The sequence below is a fragment of the Aotus nancymaae genome, unplaced genomic scaffold (genome assembly GCF_030222135.1).
Source record: "Aotus nancymaae isolate 86718 unplaced genomic scaffold, 86718_ANA_hifiasm-v0.15.2.pri h1tg000028l, whole genome shotgun sequence".
In the NCBI taxonomy this organism is placed as follows: Eukaryota; Metazoa; Chordata; class Mammalia; order Primates; family Aotidae; genus Aotus; species Aotus nancymaae.
The window spans coordinates 24,396,058-24,411,343 of record NW_026988441.1 but is presented as its reverse complement, the minus strand read 5'-3'; the positions used below and the strand labels follow the sequence as shown (position 1 = coordinate 24,411,343).

Below are 15,286 nucleotides of genomic sequence, written 5' to 3'. Positions count from 1 at the left end.
CTTTATATTGTTGTGAGTTCTGGTATTTTCACCTGAAGGGATACTTATGAACAGAAGAGTTGTTTTTATTATTTGTATTTCTTTCCAATTTTGCAGGATGGGTTTTGTAGGGGCAGGGCAGTGTGGCTCATATTTTCATTATTGTAGCAGAAATTGCTGGCAGGGGAGGGCATCTGAGGATAGGAAAGGAGAAACATATTTTTATTTCTGTGGAGCAGCTCATTGTTTCTGAATCTCTTCTGTTATAAAGTACAGAAATGGGTGGAGTTTTTCTGTCTTGGTTCTTCCGCCTGTGGGTGTGGTGGTAACAGGTAAACTTGTGGTGCTGACACCTCTCAAAGCATATTCTCAAGGTGTGGGTGTAATTTGTCCAGATAATCTTATCTGAGACAGAATCCTACAGAAGAAAGAAAAAGAGAAAAAATGGTTTTCTTAATGATGTTTTTATTTATTTATTTTTGAGACCAAGTTTTGCTCTTGTTGCCCAGGCTGGAGTGCAGTGGTGCGATCTCAGCTCACCACAACCTCCACCTCCTGGCTTCAAGCAATACTCCTGCTTCAACCTCCCAAGTAGCTGGGATTATAAGAATGCACCACCACACCTGGCTAACTTATTGTATTTTTAGTAGAGACGGGGTTTCTCCATGTTGGTGAGGCTGGTCTCAAACTCCCGACCTCAGGTAATTCACCTGCTTCAGCTTCCCAAAGTGCTGGGATTACAGGTGTGAGCCACCATGCCCAGCAATGATGAAATATTGAATACTTCTTTTATTTTTATTTTACTTTAAGTTTCAGAATACATGTGCATTATGGGCAGTTTCATTACATAGGTATATGTGTGCCATGGTGGTTTGCTGCACATATTGACTCATCCTCTAGGTGTCCTCCCCTTTCCCCTCACTCCACAACAGGTCCTGATGTGTTGTTCCCCTCCCTGTGTCCATGTGTTCTCATTGTTCAACTCCCACTTATGAGTGAGAACGTGCAGTGTTTGGTTTTCTTTCCCTGTGTTAGTTTGCTGAGGATGATAACTTCCAGCTTAATCAATGTTTCTGCAAAGGACATGATCTTATTTATTTTTATGGCTGTATAGTATTCCATGGTGTATATGTACCACATCTTATTTATCCAGAGTGTCATCGTTGAGCATTTGGGTTGTTTCCATGTCTTTGCTATTGTAAATAGTGCTGTAGTAAACCTATGTGTGCATGTGTCTTTATAGCAGAATGATTTGTATTCCTTTGAGTATATTCCCAGTAATAGGATTGCTGGTCAAATGACATTTCTGGTTCTAGATCCTTCAGGAATCACCACACTCTTCCACAATGGTTGAACTGATCTACATTTTCACCAACAGTGTAAAAGCATTCCTATTTCTCCACAGCCTCACCAGCATCTATTGTTTCTGACTTATTAATAATCACCATTCTGACTGGTGTGAGGTGGTATCTCATTGTGGTTTTAATTAGTATTTGTCTAATGAGCAATGATGTTGAGTTACTTTTTAGGTTTGCTGCATGGATGTCTTCTTCTGAGAAGTGTCTGTTCATCTTTTGCCCACTTTTTTATGGAATTATATTTTAAAGTTTCTTGTAAATTCTGGATATTAGGCCTTTGTCAGATGGGTAGATTGCAAAAATTTCCTCCCATTCTGTAGGTTGCCTGTTCACTTTGATGGTAGTTTCTTTTTCTGTGCAGAAACTCTTTAGTTTAATCAGATCTTATTTGTCAAATTTGGGTTTTGTTGCAATTGCTTTTGGCGTTTTCATCATGAAGTCTTTGCCCATGCCTATGTCCTGAATGGTATTGCCTAGGTTTTCTTCTAGGGTTTTTATGGTTTTGGGTTTTACATTTAAGTCTTTAATTCATAATGAATAAATTTTTATGTAAGATGTAAGGAAGAGATTCAGTTTCAGTTTACTGCATATGGCTAGTCAGTTTTCTCAGCACCATTTATTAAATAGAAAATCCTTTTCCCATTGCTTGTTTTTGTCAGGTTTGTTGAATATCAGATGGTTGTAGATGTGTGGTTTTATTTCTGAGGTCTCTTCTCTGTTCCATTGGTCTGTATGTCTGTTTTGGGACCAGTACCATGCTGTTTTGGTTTCTGTAGACTTGCTGAAGTCAGGTAGTGTGACGCCTTCATCTTTGTTCTTTTTGCTTAGGATTGTCTTGGCTATACGGGCTCTTTTTTGGTTCCATATAAAATTTAAAGTAGTTTTTTTTTCTAATTCTGTGAAGAATGTCAATGGTAGTTTGATGGGAATAGCACTGAATCCATAAATTACTTTGGGCAGTATGGCCATTTTCATGATGTTGATTTTTCTATCCATAAGGATGGAATGTTTTTCCATTTGATTGTGTGCTCTCTTACTTCCTTGAGCAGTGGTTTGTAGTTATCCTTGAAGAAGTCCTTCACATTCCTTGTTAGCTGTATTTCTAGATATTTTATTCTTTTTGTAGCAATTGTGAAGTTCATTTATAATTTGGTTCTCAGTTGTTTGTTGTTGGCTTATACAAATGCTTGTGGATTTTTTTGCGTATTGACTTTGTATCCTGAGACTTTGCTGAAGTTACTTATCAGCTTTAGGAGTTTTGGGGCTGAGATGATAGAATTTTCTAAATATAGAAAATTGTCTGCAAACAGACAATTTGACTTCCTCTTTTTCTATGTGAATATTCTTTATTTCTTTTTCTTGCCTGATTGCCTTGGACATAACTTCCAATACTGTGTTGAATAGGAGTGGTGAGAGAGGGCATCCTTGTCTTGTACTGGTTTTCAAAGAGAATGCTTCCAGCTTTTTCTCATTCAATATGATACTGACTGTGGGTTTGTCATAAACAGCTCTTAATATTTTGAGATATGTTCCATTAACACTTAGTTTATTGAGAGTTTTTTTTTTTTTTTTTTGGCAGACTTTTCAGCTTTTATTACAAAAAAGGACATGATTCCAGCCCAATTTTTCAACAAAAGTCACCACCTCAGTTTGATTTGGTCAAGCCCTCTCTGACTGGGGAGTGGGCTGGCAGACAGGAGCAAGGTCCTGTCCCGGCCATCCCACACTCCATCCTCCCCTGCCCCAGGTTGGACACCAACACATGGAGAAGTTGCCCTTGAAGCTGCTCACTGGGCCTCATTGAAGCAGGTCACCATTGTCTTGTGCAGTGTCTCCTTGTAGGACTCAGTTGAGGTGACCCAGTAGGAGCTGCCCCAGGCACCCAGGCCAGAGCCCCACACCCGTGTTTGGGCCTCGATAGGCGTTACAATGCCCTGCTTCTTGTGGCCCAGGCCATTGCCCTCTTTCCATCCCATGGCCTGGAGCATGCGACTGCCAATGTTGTCACTGCCCAGCCCATTCCGAGTAGGCTGCTCGAAGTCTACGGAAGCTGTGAATATGCCACCGTACTTTCTCCTCTTGGGCTCTGGCGGCTTGGGGATGCCATACTTCTCTCTGCCTTCAGCTGCACGGTCCCAGTACTTCATTTGCTCCATGTTGTTCTTCTCTAGTGCTTCTAGCTCATTTTCTGACAAGTGGGCTCGCCGGTGAATCTCAAGGTTTTGCTTGTGGAGCCCTGAGAGCTGCTGGTGCCGGATGAGTGCCTCTGTGCTGGGGAACTGGCGTCGGCAAAGCAGACATGCCAGCTTCTGCCAGTCGGTGAGCTTCTCTTCCCGCTCGGGGCCCCCACGCTCCTGCTTTTCCTCACTGTCACTCTCCCCGCCGTAGGCTACTACCAGCCCCCTCGGAGGGCTTGGGCAGTCGTTGCTGGCCAATTTTGGGAGATCCATGCTGGTGTGCTGTCTCTCGGCTAGTGCCCCCTTCTTCTCGAGGATGGCATAGCCGGCATCTGCAGTGGCTGACTCCTGCCTCTCGTCATCTTGCAGGGAGCTGATAGGCTGGCAGCTATTTTTGAAGTTTTCTTTTTGTTTGTTGAGACTGCGTGCCCATCGTTCCATGTCCTTGGCAATCTGTTGGGCTGTCTTGGTCTTGTGCTTCTCCTTCTTCTCTTTGCCCTCCTTCAAGGGTGCCCCTGTCTCCTTATGCCCATCGGCCGACTGCTCCAGGGTGGGAACATAAGTCCGCCTCTCCCCATCCCAGTACAGGTACTGCTGGCTCTGAGCATTATAGTAATACTGGGAGTTGGGGTCATAGTAGAGGCCGGTCTAGGGGTCATAGTAGTAGCCAGAGGTCTCATCGTACTGGTAGGTGGAGACATCGGGAACAGGGTACTGGCTGTAGGATTCCTGGGCAGTGGGGCTGGTGGCTGGTGGGAGAGCAGAGCTGGGATGGGTGGGGCTCTGGAGCTCAGATTTGAGCACGGCGGGTGACATGATGGTATACGACTGGCTGTTGGCAGCAGTGCCCTGGCTGCTGCTCGCCTCGGCTGATTGTTGGTAGGTGCCAGGGGCAGCACCAGGCTGGGCTCAAGAGAAAGCTCGCAGTGACAGGGAGTCATCCCCAGGCTCTAGGGAGGCCTCGGGACCTGCTCCAGTGGGGTCCCCTTTGGTTCCAGTGATGCCAGGGCCCTTGGTGCCCTTAAGGTAGCCATAGGCATAGAGGGAAGACTCTGTGCCCTGGCTGTTGCCATAACCCTTGTCCTGTTGATAGTAGCTGTAGTTGACCAGTGGCTCCTCAGAGGTGGCCCAGGCACCCTCCCCACCTTGGGAGGCCTGTGAGATGGCCCACTGGGCCGCAGCAATGGCAGCGCTGGCCGCAGAGGCAGCACTGATGTGACTGCCTTCATTAGAGGCCGTGTCCCTGTTAGAACCTTGGCAAACTCAACATTGATGGTCTTGCCGTCGATGGTGAGTGGTGGGTGCAGGGCCTGCAGGATCTGCAGCAGCTGAAGGCAAAGCCGCGGTTCAGTTGGGTCTGCTTGTCCTTGATGATGCGCACATTGGAGGAGGACAGCACCGCATAGGGTGCCAGGGCCCCGAGGATGGAATCCATGGTGCTGTGTGGGTTCAGGTTGCGCAAAATGATGGTGTCGTTGGCGTTCTCTGAGCTTGGCTCTGAGCCCTGTGACAGGGATTGGGAGGCCAGGACTCCCTGGGCCTGGTAGGGCTGCGGCAGGGGAAGCAGGCCCTGGCTCAGCTCCCGGCCACCCAGCGGCAGTGTCTGCTGATCCAACCTCATGCCAAGGGGCAGCTTCTGCTCTGCTTCTGACTTGGGCATACCACATTTGAAGCACTTTTCTCGGCGTTTGAAGTTCTGGACGCCACACTTATTGCACAGCCAGTTCTCATTGGTCTTGGGTTTGGGGTCGCTGTAGTTCATGGACACCTTCTGGCTCAGGATGCTGAGGGAGTGCTGATTGGCTTCCATCCATCGTGTAGCATCCTGCAAGTGACTAAACTCGATGAAGGCGAAGCCCCGGCTCTGACCTGAGGATTTGTTCCACATCAGCCGAACTCCCATGCTTGCACGCCATGGGACTGCAGCTGGCCACGGATGTCATCCTCAGTGGCTGCCTGTGGCAGCATCCGCAGCATGACGATGTTACTGGCCTTCTCCTCCTCCTCCTCCTCCTCCTCATCCTCCTCTTCCTCATCCTCCTCCCCTTGCTCGGTCCGATAGTCCTGGTCCCGATAGTCACCGTCTCGGGGGAAACCTGGCAGGCCAGTGGTTTCCTGGTGCCGCCGCCACCGCCTACGCGTCTTGGAGCCCGAGAAGGCCTCGTAGGAATCCTCTGCACTCTGCTCCTCGGATGAGTCGTCATAGTCATGCTTGCCCTCCTGGCTGCCGTACTCGCGGGGATATGAACGGTAGTCCATGTCCCGGTAGTTGTGGTCTCGGCTGCGGTTCTCCCCGTCATCCTGAGAGCGGTCGGTGGCTCCATGGCAGCCAGTCTTGTCACCACGACCACCTCGTCTTTCATACTCCATGTCCTAATAGGACCTTGGGGGGCTGCTGGGGCCCCTTCTCAGCCGCTGGCTCCGTTTCACTTCCCAGCCACCCCTGCTGCTGCTACCATGATCTGCCAGCCTGGGTGATTCTTCCTGCAGGGACTCTTCTCGGCCCAGGCTGTCAAGGGAGGGCTCCAAGACATCACCTCGGCCCGCTGCCCCCTCCTCCAACTCTTCCAGCTCAGGCAGAGCCGGAGCACGCAACAACCAAGTCAGAGGCTGCAGGCAGATCGCAGGAAGGGGAGAAGGGCCAAGCGCGCTGCCCTCCCAGGGAAATTCACTGCCGCCTACTGCCAGCCGGCCACAGTCATCAGCTCAAAATGGCAACAACGAGAAGGGAGGGACGAGAGTTCTTAACATGAAAGAAAGTTGAATTTTATCAAATAACTTTTCTGTATCTATTTAGATAGTAATGTGGTTTTTGTCTTTGATTCTGTTTACTTCATGAATTATGTTTATTTATGTGCATATGTTGAACCAGCCCTGCATTCCAGGGATGAAGCTGACTTGATCGCGGCGGATGAGTTTGCTGATATGATGCTGGATTCAGTTTGCCAGTTTTTTTTTTTGTTTCAGACAGTTTTTTTCTTGTTTCCCTGACTGGAGAGTGCAATGGTGTGGTCCTGGCTCACTGCAACCTCCGCCTCCCAGATTTAGGTGATTCTCCTGCCCCAGCCTTCCAGGTAGCCAAGATTACAGGTGCCCACCACCACACCCAGCTAATTTTTCTGTACTTTTAGTAGATATGGTGTTTTACCATGTTGGCCAGGCTGGTCTGGAACTCCTGACCTCAGGTGATTGGCCTGCCTCAGCCTCCTGGGATTACAAGTGAGAGCCACTGTGCCCAGCCTTGGTTTGCCAGTATTTTATTGAGAATCTTTACATCAATGTTCATCAGGGATATTGACCTGAAGTGTTCTTTTTGTTGTTCTGTCTCTTCCAGGTTTTAGTATTAAGATGATGTTGGTGTCATAAAATGAGTTAGAAAGGAGTCCCTCATTTTCAGTTGTTTGAAATAGTTTCAGAAGAAATGGTACCAGCTCCTCTTTGTACCTGTGGTAGAATTTGGCTGTGAATCCATCTGGTTCTGAGCTGTTTTTGGTTGGTAGACAGTTAATTACTGCTTCAATTTCAGAACTTGTTATTGATCTATTCAGGAATTTGACTTCTTCCTGGTTTAGTCTTGAGTGGGTATATGTGTCCAGGAATTTATCCATTTCATCTAAATTTTCTAGCTTATTTTCATAGAGATGTTTATAGTATTCTTGATAATAGTTTGTATTTCTGTGGTGTCAGTGGTGATGTCTCCTTTATTTATTACTTTTTAAATGTTTGTATTTGATTATTCACTCTTTACTAGTCTATAGGTTTTTTTGTCTTTTTTTGTTTTGTTTTTGAGACAGAGTCTTGCTCTGTTGCCCAGGCTGAAGTGCAGTGGCATGATCTCAGCTCACTGCAACCTCCACCACCTGGGTTCAATCAGTTCCCTGCCTCAGCCTCCTGAGTAGCTGAGATTACAGGCATGTACCACCACACCCGGCTAATTTTTGTATTTTTAGTAGAGATGGGGTTTCACCTCTTGGCCAGGCTAGTCTTGAACTCCCTCGTGATCCACCTGCCTCGGCCTCCCAAAGTGCTGGGATTACAGGCATGAGCCACCACGCCTGGCCTTTTTTTTTTTTTTTTTTTTTTTTTTTTTCAGACAGTGTCTTACTCTGTTGCCCAGGGTGGAGTGCAATGATGTGATCTTGGCTCACTGCAACCTCTGCCTCATGAGTTAGCAATTCTCCCTGCCTCAGCCTCTTGAGTAGCTGGGATTACAGGCACCCACCCAACACCCAGCTAATTTTTCTATTTTTTTAGTAGAGATGGGGTTTTGACATGTTGACCAGGCTGATTTTAAACTCCTGATCTCAGGTGATCTGCCTGCCTTGGCCTCCCAAAGTGCTGGGATTACAGGCATGAGCCACAGCACCCAGGCTTAGCTCTTTTTTTTTTTTTTTTTTTTTTTTTTTTGAGACGGAGTTTCGCTCTTGTTACCCAGGCTGGAGTGCAATGGCACAATCTCGGCTCACCGCAACCTCCGCCTTCTGGGTTCAGGTAATTCTTCTGCCTCAGCCTCTTGAGTAGCTGGGATTACAGGCACACACCACCACGCCCAGCTAATTTTTTGTATTTTTAGTAGAGACGGGGTTTCACCATGTTGACCAGGATGGTCTCGATCTCTTGACCTCGTGATCCACCCACCTCGGCCTCCCAAAGTGCTGGGATTACAGGCGTGAGCCACCGGGCTTAGCTTTTTTAATTGTGATGTTAAGGTGTCAATTTGAGATTGTTCTAGCTTTCTGATGTGGGCATTTGGTGCTATAAATTTCCTTCTTAACACTGCTTCATTTGTGTCCCAGAGATTGTGGTATGTTATGTCTTTGTTCTCGTTGGTCTCAAAGAACTTCTTGATTTCTGTTATTAATTTCATTATTTACCCAGGAGTCATTCAGGAGCAGGTTGTTCATTTTTTATGTAAATGTGTGGTTTTGAGTAAGTTTCTTAAACCTGAGTTCTAATTTGATTGTGCTGTGGTCTAAGAGACTGTTTGTTACAATTTCAGTTCTGTTGCATTGGCTGAGGAGTGTTTTACTACCAATTCTGAGAAGAGTGTATATTCTGTTGATTTGGGTGGTGAGTTTTGTAGATGCCTATTTAGGTCCACTTGATCCAGAGCTGAGTTCAAGTTCTGAATATCCTGGTTAATTTTCTGTCTTGTTGATCTAATATTGTCATTGGGATGTTAGAGTCTCCCACTATTATTGTGTGGGTGTCCAAGTCTCTTTGTAGGTCTCTAAGAAGTTGTTTTATGAATCTGGGTGCTCCTATATCTGGTGCATATGTATTTAGGATAGTTAGCTCTTCTTGTTGAATTGATTCCTTTACCATTATGTAATGTTCTTCTTTGCCTTTTTAAAATCATTGTTGGTTTAAAGTCTGTTTTGTCAGAGACAAGGATTCCATCCTTTGCTTATTTCTGCTTTCCATTTGCTTGGTAAATTTTGTTTCATCCCTATGTGTGTCTTTGCACATGAGATGGGTCTCCTGAATACAGCACACTGATTGATGGGTGTTGACTCTATCCAATTTGCCAGTCTGTGTCTTTTAATTGCGGCATTTAGTTCATTTACATTTAAGGTTAGTATTGTTCTGTGTGAAGTTCATTCTGTCATCATGATGCTGTCTGGTTATTTTGCACACTAGTTTTTTCATAGTGTTTTTTCATAGTGTCATTGGTCTTTATGTTGTGTTTTTGCAGTAGCTGGTACCAGTTTTTCTTTTCCATATTTAGTGCTTTTTTCAGGAGCTTTTGCAAGCCAGGCCTGGTGGAGGCAAACTCCCTCAACATTTACTTGTCTGGAAAGGATTTTATTTCTTTTTATTTATGTTTTTAGGCTTAGTTTGGCTGGATATGAAATTCTGGGTTAAACTATTTTCTTTAAGAAGGTTGAATATTGACTTCTACTGTCTTCTGGCTTGTAGACAGTGGACTTCTCAGCAGAAGTCTTAATTTGTTAGTTTGATGGACTTACTTTTGTAAGTGAGCTGGCCTTTCTCTTTAGCTGCCTTTAACATTTTTTTTTTTTTTTGGTTCATTTTAACCTCGGAGAATCCGATAATTATGTTTCTTGGGGTTGATCTTGTCATGGAGTATCTTAGTGGTGTTCTGTGTATTTCCTGAATTTGAATGTTAGCTTGTCTTGCTAGGTTGGGGAAGTTCTCATGAAGAATATCCTGAAGTGTGTTTCCCAGCTTGTTTCCATTCTCCCCATTTTCTTCAGGTATTCTGGTCAATTATAGGTTTAGTCTTTCTTTGTAGTCCCATATTTCTTGGAGGCTTTGTTTATTTTTATTCTTTTTTCTCTAATCTTGTCTGCATGCCTTATTTCATCAAGGTGGTCTTCAAACTCTGATATATTTTCTTTTTTTTATTATTTATTATTATTTTTAAAGGTGGGGTTTCACCGTATTGGTCAGGCTGGTCTCGAACTCCTGACCTCAGGTGATCCGCCCACCTCAGCCTCCCAAAGTGCTGGGATTACAGGCGTGAGCCACCGTGCCCGGCTCAACTCTGATATTTTTTCTTCCACTCTGTCAATTTGGCTATTGATACTTGTGTATGTGTCATGAAGTTCTCATGCTGTGATTTTTACTTCGTAAGGTCATTTATGTTCCTCTTAAAACTGGTTATACTAGTTAGCAGCTCCTGCCTCTAACTTTTTATTAAGGTTCTTAGCTTCTTTGCATTAGAACATGCTCCTTTAGCTCAGTGGAGTTTGTTATCACCCACCTTCTAAAGCCTACTTCTGTCAATTTGTCTATCTCATCCTCCATCCAGTTCTCACCCTTGCTGGAGAGTCATTGTGACCATTAGGAGAAGAAGAGGCACTCTTGCTTTTTGGGTTTTCAGTGTTTTTTCATTGATTCTTTCTCATCTTCTTGAGTTTGTCTAGTTTTGATTTTTGAGGCTACTGACTCTTGGATGGGGTTCTTGTGGGGACTTTTTTGTTGCTGTTGTTCATTTCTGTTTGTTTTTCTTTCAATGGTCAGGTTCCTTTTCTTTATGGTTGCTGTCTGCTCTGCCTCCTGGAATGCCATGTGTTTAGTGCTTGCAAAGCTTTACTTTTCTACTTGTGCTTTTTCTTTCTTATGAGTTTGTTTTAACTGCTTTTTAGTTCTTATAATAGTCAAGGGTCTCTGAAAAAATTTTTTTCCTATGTACGAAAGTCTTCACTACATTCTCAACATCATGGCTTCCTATATGTCATTAAGAATTCTCACTATGAATTTATGAACTGCAATATTAAGAATGTTTCGAGGCCGAGGCAGGCGGGTCACCTGAGATTGAGAGTTCAAGACCAGCCTGACCAATATGGAGAAACCCCATCTCTACTAAAAACACAAAATTAGCTGGGTGTGGTGGTGTATGGCTGTAATCCCAGCTACTCAGGAGACTGAGCCAGGAGAGTCGCTTGAACCCGGGAGGCGGAGATTGCAATGAGCCGAGATCACGCCACTACACTCCAGCCTGGGCAACAAGAGTGAAACACTTGTCTCAAAAATATATATATATATATATTTTTCTTTGTGGCTATGGAACACGGGAAGGTGTGGATACTCAAGATTCCTATTGGGGAAAAGCTGGGGTTCTTAGTAAAGATGGAGAACATGTAATGTTGGGGTTCCATCTCTGTTCCCCATTGGCTCTATCTATGCAGAACAGGATTAAGAAAATATTTAAATGAGATGTCATTATTACCCAGAAAGTTAAAAAAAAAATACTAATAATAAGTAGGAGATACTTGCTCTTTAGGATATGAAAGAAAGACTACTTAAAATTACTATTAAAATTTATAGAACGTGGGGTTACCTGTATCTGGAAATTCACATAAAACCAATGTTTCTTTATTATTAAATTCAGACTATAATTTAGGGGAGTGATATCACAGCAGTGACACTGTGTTCTTCTGTGTACATCCGCATATTATTTAAAATTTCTCAGGTCAGGCGCGGTGGCTCACGCCTGGAATTCCAGCACTTTGGGAGGCCGAGGCAGGTGGATCATCTGAGGCCAGGAGTTTAAACCACCAGCCTGGTCAACATGGTGAAACCCTGTCTCTACTAAAATACAAACATTAGCTGGGCATGGTGGCACATACCTGTAATTTCTGCTACACGGGAGGCTGAGGCAGGAAAATTGCTTGAACCTGGGAGGTAAAGTCAGCAGGGAGGCAAAGTCAGCAGTGAGCCAAAATGGTGCGACTGTCCTCCAGTCTGGGAGAGAGAGCGAGACTCCGTCTCAAAAAAAAAAAAAAAATTGTCTTTATGACTGGGTGCAGTGGTTCACGCCTGTAATTCCAGCACTTTGGGAAGCTGAATCGAGGGGATCACCTGAGGTCAAGAGATCAAGACCAGCCTGGCCAACATGGTGAAATCCTATCTCTACTAAAAGCACAAAAATTAGCTGGCGTGGTGGCAGGCACCTGTAATCCCAGCTGTTCGGGAGGCTGAGGCAGGAGAATTGCTTGAACTCAGGAGGCAGAGGTTGCAGTGACCCCAGATTGTGCCATTACACTCCAGCCTGGGGGACAAGAGTGAGATTTTTATCTAAAAAAAAAAAAAAAATTGTCTTTATGCAGTTCATGTTAATAATCACTTGTTAATGAGCTCTGTGACATATGTTGTTTTCTATAGAGTTAATTATTTTTCTCTTCATTATTAAGTATCTTTATGTAGCTGATGTGGATAAACAATCACTTTTAATCTGGCAGCTGCCCTTTCTTAGGTTTTCTTTGCATTTATCTGTCTTTGGAAAATGAAAGCTCTCATCTTTGTTTACAAGTCAGAAAAAAATGAAAAACACACAGGCTCTTTCACTTACTGGATGTTTGATAAAATAGTTTTCCTGGGCTTAAAACATCGGCATTAGTGGTGATCTTGTTAGAGATTCAGAAACTCAGATTTTATTCCAGATTTTCTGAAAAAATAATCTGCATTATCAAGATCTCCAGTTTATCGTACATAGTAAAATTTGAGCAGTACTTTCTTACTCAATATGACTTTTCCATCTGAAAATTTCACACAGCTCATTCTGTGTGATGTAAATAGACCACTCAGAAATGTTAGCGTTTATGCCCTCAGTTTTATTCTTCATCATCCAGAAAAGTACCATCTATACGTTGATGTTGTGGATCTTATGCCACTGTCTTTTCTCAGAGTTAGAGAATACATTAGAGAATAGTCCTGTGTCGAAAGTTATTTATTAGATATTGTCAGTCACTTTTATAAGTAAGAACCAGTTAGTTCTCTTTACTCTTGTTTTACCTTGAATCAAATTTAAAATTCTGCTTATGGCCACTTGGTAAATATGTGTGTGTGTATGTTTTTTCAGGGAGTGTTGACACTTAGGGATGTGGCCATAGAATCCATAGAATTCTCTCTGGAGGAGTGGCAATGCCTGGACATTGCTTAGCAGAATTTATATACGGATGTGATGTTAGAGAACTACAGAAACCTGGTCTTCCTGGGTAAGCATAACTTCAATATACAATTTTCTAATATACCCTATAAATTTTATTTTTATTTTTTTGTAGAATGGTTTTTGGTAATTTATGCTTTCAGATCTCATTTTCTTTGTTTAAAAAAAAAATCAAGATTTGTCTATGTAAAAAACAATTTCAAGATGTTTCATTTTCACGTGAACTTTCCATATTCCTGAGCTAATCTGTGTCTTTCACTCTAGATTCCTGTGAATTTTAGAAATTTAGTGGGATGATGTACTGTTGCCCAAATCTTAAAAATCTAATCGCACTGTCAATTTTTGATTTAGTAGTACCAGCTAGTGAAATTAAGAACTTACAAAATTAAAATATTTTCTAAATATCTAAAATTATTTGTTATTAATTTACTAGAATATTCTATTACATCCCTTTTACTAAGCACACTACTAAGTTGGTAATTGAAAACTATGAGCAAGATCCATGGTATTTTTAATAAAACAGGTATTGCTGCCTCTAAACCAGACATGATCACCTGTCTGGAGCAAGGAAAAGAACCCTGGAATGTGAAGAGACATGAGATGGTAACCGAAGCCCCAGGTAGGTGAGAGTGAAAGTGAGTACAACAGACGACACAGATGAGAGGTCCAAAGTAAGAAAAAAGCCAGTCCTTAAAATGATTTGGAAATCTGTGTTTGAAAGGAAATAGTTTCTGGAAAGACTGAATCTTTTTTATTTAGCTCTCACATAGAAGCATCTTGTCTTATGTTTTTAAAATCTCTAAAGATTTTACTTTCCCTTCCGTGATCTTCCTTCAAGTTTACACAGTGACAGCCAAAGTTGTCTTTGTGGCATGTGAGAGACTGCAAAATCTGACTGCTTTTTCATTGTTTTTGAAAACACACAGATATCTGAATAATTTTGAGAAACTTGATGTTAAACATTTTTTTTTTTTTTTTTTTTTTTTTTGAGAGAGTTTTCCTCTTGTTGCCCATGCTAGAGTGCAATGACATGTCTCGGCTCACCCACAACCTCTGCCTCCCAGGTTCAAGTGATTCTGTCACAGCCTCCCTACTAGCTGGGATTATAGCCATGTGCCACCACACCCAGCTAATTCTGTATTTTTAGTAGAGACAGCGTTTCTCTACGTTGATCAGACTGGTCTCAAACTCCAGACCTCAGGTGATCCACCCGTCTCGGCCTCCCAAAGTGCTGGGATTACAGACGTGAGCCATACTGTGTCCGGCTGTTAAGCTGTTATTTAAGTTGTCTTTTTACATCATGTCTAAAATGTGTGAGAGTAGTGGTTTCTGTTCTATTGTTTTTTTGTTGCTAATTTTTCTGCACATTACATTCTGTTTTATTATAGTCTTGTAGTTTGAAATTAGGAAGTATGATGTTCTACTGTCTTATCTTTTGTTTTTCAAGGTTGCTTTGACTATTCAAGCTTATTGTAGTTCTCTGTTAATTTCTGAACTGTTTCCCATTACTGTAAAAAATACTGGAATTTTGATAGGGAGTTTTTTGACTCTAGAGATCACTGTAGATAATATGGCTACTTTAACAATATTCTTTCAATCAATAGAAATGAAATGTTTTAAAATTTATTCTCGGCCGGGCGCGGTGGCTCAAGCCTGTAATCCCAGCACTTTGGGAGGCCGAGGCGGGTGGATCACGAGGTCAAGAGATCGAGACCATCCTGGTCAACATGGTGAAACCCCGTCTCTACTAATACAAAAAATTAGCTGGGCACGGTGGCGCGTGCCTGTAATCCCAGCTACTCAGGAGGCTGAGGCAGGAGAATTGCCTGAACCCAGGAGGCGGAGGTTGCGGTGAGCCGAGATCGCGCCATTGCACTCCAGCCTGGGTAACAAGAGCGAAACTCCGTCTCAAAAAAAAAAAAAAAAAAAAAAATTTATTCTCCAATTTTTTTATTGATGTATCTTTTATTTGAAAGATATTTAAGCTTCTTGGTTAAATTTTCTTAGAAACTTATTATTTTAGTGCTATTGTAAATAAGATAGCTTTCTTTATTTTAGCAGCTAGTTTGTTATAATTTATACTTGTATGTTAATTTTCTTTTTTTCTTTTTTTTTTGAGATGGAGTCTTGCTCTGTTGCCAGGCTGGAGTGCAGTGGCGCAATCTTGGGTCACTGCAACCTCCACCTCCCAGGTTTAAGCAGTTCTGCCTCAGCCTCCTGCGTAGCTGAGATTACAGGTGTGGGCCATCACGTCTGGATAATTTTTTTTTTTTTTGTATTTTGGTAGAGATGGGGTTTCACCATGTTGGCCAGGATGGTCTTGATCTCGTGATCCACCCACCTCAGCCTCCCAAAGT

The 15,286-nt window shown here is 43.1% G+C and overlaps 1 long non-coding RNA gene and 1 pseudogene across 1 annotated transcript in view; one reads left to right on the top strand and one right to left on the bottom strand.

The window, feature by feature from the left end:
• The window catches only part of LOC135276763 (uncharacterized), a 30,241-nt gene extending 15,668 nt beyond the window's left edge, over positions 1–14,573 (top strand). Inside the window, exons 2-3 of the long non-coding RNA XR_010344307.1 lie at positions 12,843–12,978; positions 13,453–14,573. This is a non-coding gene — a long non-coding RNA (uncharacterized LOC135276763). The remainder of the gene's footprint in view (positions 1–12,842; positions 12,979–13,452) is intronic.
• On the bottom strand, positions 3,125–5,899 carry LOC105726267 (RNA-binding protein 10-like; annotated as a pseudogene).
• Positions 14,574–15,286: the final 713 nt, after the last annotated feature.